This window comes from Chelonia mydas, chromosome 2 (genome assembly GCF_015237465.2).
Source record: "Chelonia mydas isolate rCheMyd1 chromosome 2, rCheMyd1.pri.v2, whole genome shotgun sequence".
Taxonomy (NCBI): Eukaryota; Metazoa; Chordata; order Testudines; family Cheloniidae; genus Chelonia; species Chelonia mydas.
In genome coordinates, this window is record NC_057850.1 from 237,736,269 (window position 1) to 237,742,268 (window position 6,000).

Genomic DNA, 6,000 nt, shown 5'->3' on the forward strand with positions numbered 1-6,000 from the left:
CTGACATAATAGACAATGCATTATACTAAAGAAATGTTGCGTGATATTTTTCCAAGGGACTGTTTCTTGACTATGATCACTTTATTTCTTTGCGATACATGATGTCACCAAAGACTTTAAGAAACTAATTATTTTGACATTGACTATAAAACAAACAGTTTAAGAGCATATGAAGCTCTTTAGAGAGAATGCTTTTGCTCTACAATCTGGTACAAAGCACTGGAAGCGACAGCAATTAGCAGAAGTAGACTTTAGAAGGCTTAGTAACTACTGGGTCCCAAAGTCATACCCCATGGTCTCTCTCATTTTGAGGCTGTGATATCTTCTAAATTGTCAGTCCTAGAAAAGTCTTTTGAAAGAAACAGAGGTCATAAGGTGACTTTCCTCCACATATATTCCAGAAAATATGCATGAAAAACCTGCTTAAATACAATGCCTTGAGTTACCAACCATCATCTACAGCCAAAAGATCTTAAATTCTGTTTCCAAATGTGACTTCAGTTCCTAAGAGCCAGATTTTCACAGGTGTTAAAATACCTAAAGATGCAGATATGCACTTAGTGGTAGTTTCAAAAGCTCCTAAACAGGTTAGGTATTTAACTCCCATTGAAAATCAGTGGGATGTAGGACCTAAGTCACGCAGGCACTTTGGAAAAGGTTATCCTCTGTTTATTATCATTATTTAAATAATACACTGAATTGAATGTATTAGGGCAAGTTTGATCAAAAATGGGGCTTCAAATTATTCTCCTGAGTCACCATGCGTGCTCCTGAATAACTGGTTTGATTGTTCAGAATGGCTGAGCACCTGGGAACTCTCACTGAGGTGAGTGGGAGCTTGCTCGGTGCTTGGGTTTTAAAAAAAGATCCGTACCCAGACTTCAAGAAGGATGCTGATAAATTGGAGAGGCTTCAGCGAGGAGCCATGAGAATGATTAAAGGGTTGGATAACATGCCTTATAGGGATAGAGTCAAGGAGGTCAATCTGTTTAGCTTATCAAAGAGAAAGTTAAGGGGTGATTTGATCACAGTTAATAAATAACTGCAAGGGGAACAGAAGTGCAATAATAGAGGACTCTTGAAATGTTCAAACTGTCAAATATTTATTAAATATATTAAAAATATATATCACTTTATTTTCAGCCTTAACAATGAGATTCACAGTTTCAGCTGTATTTAAGTCAGGGCAATGTAAAAAGTGTAGCTTGAATTTTTTTTTTCCAATAGAGAACGTATCATGTTTCCCCCTGTCATTCATTCCACTATAGTTATCTTAAAGTTTTCCTGATCTTAGAACTCTTCAGTGCTTATAATTTACTACTGCACTGGCTTTGAAAAAAGATGGTAGGATGGAAAATACATGACTTGCCTAAAACCGACTTATTCTGAATTCAGATTTCTTCAGTAACCTGTGCCAATACGTATGGTGTGAGATGATTCATGTTTAATTTCCTTTCCTCAAGATACTTCCCTATTACCCTGATGCAGACCAAAAAGGTTTCACAGGATTGGAGACCACTGCAAAATTTCATGATCTTTGATGAGATTGAGTTCCCTTGAGTACAACAGACCCAAATTATATTTTTTGTGACAGATTTTTTGATTATACAGTCATGGTCATCGTCACTGTCTGTGACCCTGGCTGTTAAAGCTGATTTCAGTGCAAAGCCAGTTTCCATATTTATATGCAACTGGGATATCATGGCAAATTATGTATATTATTATTATTATACTCCCCTTTCTGCACTTCCACTTAATTCTTTGGTGAAACACAGGCCAGTGTTTGGTCTTTTCAAAAAGTATTACACTGGCCTAGGGCCACTGTTTTTAAAACCTGAATTAAAATCTTATCACTAGCTCATAGTCACTGTCAATACCACAGAATTGCATAGCATACTTACCCATATTTACATTTATTACAAACAGGCAAGCATTTTAAACAGCATTTAAAATATTCTTCAATAAATGTATTTAAAAAAAAGCTAGTAAGGAGTAAGACTGTGAAGGGCCTATTGAAATTGAATTGCCCATCAACAATGACAGTGGGTCATGGGGAAAGCTTATCTTCACCTGATGAACTGTCCTGGAGACACTTCAGCCAACCCATGGATAATGGCTGCCATCACTTATTGAAGTATGCAAGGGCATATGACTAGATCACATGATACTGAACTCCATTTTGGTACCTGTATTTTTCTACAAACTGGGCTGGGAACTTGGCTTGAAACAAAGGGGTTCCCATCATATGAAGTAAGCTATTAAAAGGGGAAGTGACATTACCAAGTGGCCTCACTCCCCACACAAGACAAGACCTGGAAACACCTGAGGAACAAAGACTGAACTGGGGGAAGTGCTGGTTCCAGGCAAGAAAGAAGGAAGCCTGCCTGGGTAGGAAACCTTGGTGGACTGCTTATACTATCTAACAGGGTGAGACACTGGTTAATTCAAATCCTATCTAGTATATAAGGCTTAGTTTGTATTTTTTGTTTATTTGCTAAGTAATCTACTTTGATCTGTTTGCTATCACTTATAATCACTTAAACCTATCTTTCTGTAGTTAATAAATCTGTTTTATATTTTACTTAAAACAGTGTGGTTTGAATGAAGTGCTTGGGGGAAAATCTCAGCTCAGGAACAAGAGTTAGTGCATGTCCACTTTCCTTCGTAGAAGTGGTGGACTAGGTAATAACTCATATACTGGTCAGGCTTTTGACCAGGGCACATCGGTACAGCTCTGGGGTCCTAGGCTGGGGAACTGGGGGTAATTTGGCTGGAGCCTCAGTCTATTGTCAGATTTCAGAGGGGTAGCCACGTTAGTCTGAATCAGCAAAAACAACAAGGAGTCCTTGTGGCACCTTAAGAGACTAACAAATTTATTTGGGCATAAGCTTTCGTGGGCTATGACCCACTTCATCAGATGCATGGAGTGAAAAATACATAAGCAAGTATAAATATACAGCACATGAAAAGATGGGAGTTGCCTTACCAAGTTGGGGGGGAGGTCAGTGCTAACGAGGGCAATTCAGTTAGGGTGGATATGGCCCATTCCCAACAGTTGACAAGATGAGGTGAAGTTCTTGAGTGACTTAGGAGAAGCATTCATGTAACTGCAGCCTATGTAAAGGTCTGTATAAGTGTAGGATCGGGAGTGGTCTGCAGCTTGTCACAGCAGCACATTGTGTGAGAGAGAGTCCAGGCTAGTGAGACAGAGGACTCAGCAGTACCCCAATTCCAGGTTGCACCCTGGGGGGACCCATCACAAGGTGTATGCACATATTTTTCAGGTACTGGTTGGATATCCAGTATTTAAAAATCTGGCTGGTCTTTTTCAAACAGATTGAGCAGCATTAGCTGTATGTCCTGGCTTAAATTGCAGAGGAGCCAATCATTCAGCAGTCCACGATCTGCAGTTCTTTTACAAAGATGCAGCACGTTAGAAGCCTTTCAGCAGCAACTCATTGTGTTAGTCACCTTGCAGCAGATCACTACTTTTTGTCTCTACTCCTTAAATAGCTGTCACATTTGGGACTTGAATGGGGAACCCAAAGTTGTAGTTCTGCCACTTCAGCTCCAATAGCTTGTAGTAGTGGAATTACTTGCTGTTATCAGCTTTCAGGCCTTTAACCATTAGAGGGCAGACTATCATATTGCTGAATAGTAATGTGCTTAGTCTGAGCAGTGCTATTATAGTACATTGGAAGCCTTGAGAGAGAGATTTTCTGCCCTACTTTGAAGTAAATAAGTCACAGCTGCAGTCCAAAGACTGGTGATGGAGTATTTTGTAGCAGCACTTTGCTACCCTCATCTTATTCCAAACATAGATACTGCATCTCCAGGCTTTGCTTTAGCAGCACTTGTGTAAGGCCCAGTGGAACCCCATTTGTTAGAAAGGATGCTGCATTCAGTTCCTTAGCAGTTCTAAAATAGCAACTGAACTCCATTGTACCAGGGGCTCCTTGGTTAACATACAGGCAGGTCAGCTGTCATTTATCTCTCTTTTTTTTTTTTTTTGGTTAGGGAGAGAACATGGTTGGGTGAAGGAATGTAGGAGCTAAAACTGTGATTAATTGTTCACTAGTAAATGCTGGGAATAGAAATTACAGAGGCTGGGGAAGGAGAGCTGTTATAACCTTCATAACAGCAACAACTTAGAATAGGGGGCTACCGTATGATACCATTATTTACATGTGTCTATATATGCCCACTCGTGACCAGAAACAAAAAGAGCCATACAATTACTGCTAGCTCAGGGAGATGCCCCTGGGCTCAAAAGGTTGAGGCCTGTGTTTTTAGCAAGATCTTAGATTTAGTTCCATAGCACTTTCTTATGTAACATGCAACCCCATAATGGGTGTAAACAGTGTCCATGACCAGGGATCAATTATAAAACAGTGTTTCCAGCTCTTACAACTAATCTGAATGAACAGAAAAAAATTAGTCTTAATATTCATATTTGTATATTATGATCCTCTAAGGAGTTTAAATAATTTAGCAAAATGTTGATCCTTTAAATGTGTTCATATTTGGGAACTGTAGGTCTTTAGAGTTAAGACCCACAAAGGAATCACTTTAATTCTCTCAGTTTAGATAACCCTGCTTATAACTGAACCTCAGGCTAGTTTGAAGGTTGATGTGGATAAACTTTTTAAAATGCAAAACACTAGGAAATGAATACATTACAGAAATTACAGCTTTCAAACTATCCAGAGCCTCAACTACATCATCCAAATGGAAGCTATTTTTAAAAATTATTTTAATGTTAGCTCTCCCAAATCCCAGTAAAATTGTGATTACAGAGAAAGACTTATATCCGTTAGCCACTTATCCCTACCATTGCAAATTTGGAATTGTGGGCTGAAGCCAGGGGAATAGGATTAAATCACCTTTGACTGGATTCCTGAGAGTCACTAAATTGACTAATAATGTCTCTACCAACATAGAAGCCAGCTCTTATGCTCCCAATCTGTTTTCTGTTTTTCTCCATGTTCTTGGTTCAGTACCTGTGGGATCAAAGTGGTGAGTGATAGCAGAGGATTCCGTAGTTTGCAAAATAAAAAATGTGACTCACTCACCTTCCATGCACCTTTCCCACTGGCTTCTGGATGCAAATCTAATTAGCTGGGCATTGCCCATTAAAACTGAAACTCTCACTCTCAAAGTGCTGTGCCCAGATCATGAATATGAGGTAAATTTCCTTTCGCCATTATGAAATGAGCCATAATCTAAAACTCTTTCCCATCCTAAATCCCACGTTGTGAGGGCTGCTGATGCTAACTCATATTGTACTTTGTCTTCCTCTTGCAGAAGCAGCCATTTTGTTGTCTTACACTCTCTTAATTGTTGTTCCTGTACATTCTTTTGAAACGTCTCTTTAACCAACCATCTTACAACTCAACTTTAGCACATTTTTGCAAAGCATTCATCTTCCATGTCCCAAATTCCAGCTCCCGAGTAGTTTCCTGAAAAAGCTGCTCTAGTGAGGGAGGGAGAAGGATAGCAGAGCAGCATGGAGCAAGCTTTGAGTTTGCAGCGTGGGCCTTGCCTTTCCCATGGATCCCGAGAATCTACGCAGTTCAGAGGCAGTACCCCTTGACTGTTTCTAATCTTCCAAGTCCATCTCCAGAGGCAGTTACTTAGGCCTCATGGTATTTCCTGGCTCTCTATCCCTCTGACAGGAGTTTCTCCACTACAGTTTTTTAAGTAATCTAGTGCCCAGTAAGATCTTGACCCAACATCCACTGAAGAAAATGAGAAGTCAATGGGCATCGATAAGGATCTCAGTGCCCTGACCCAAAGTATGGTTCTGAGGTGCGGGTTACCCTAAGGCTAGGCAGTATTGGATATATAGATCGTTACAGCCTCAAAGTATGTTCACAAACAGTAACTCAACAGAATATCAATAATCCCCAAAACATCCAGTTTTAAAGGGACCATCCCAATGCATAAAGGTAAATGTGGCAAAGATAAACAATGCAGTAGATAAGAAAATAGAATCAAGAT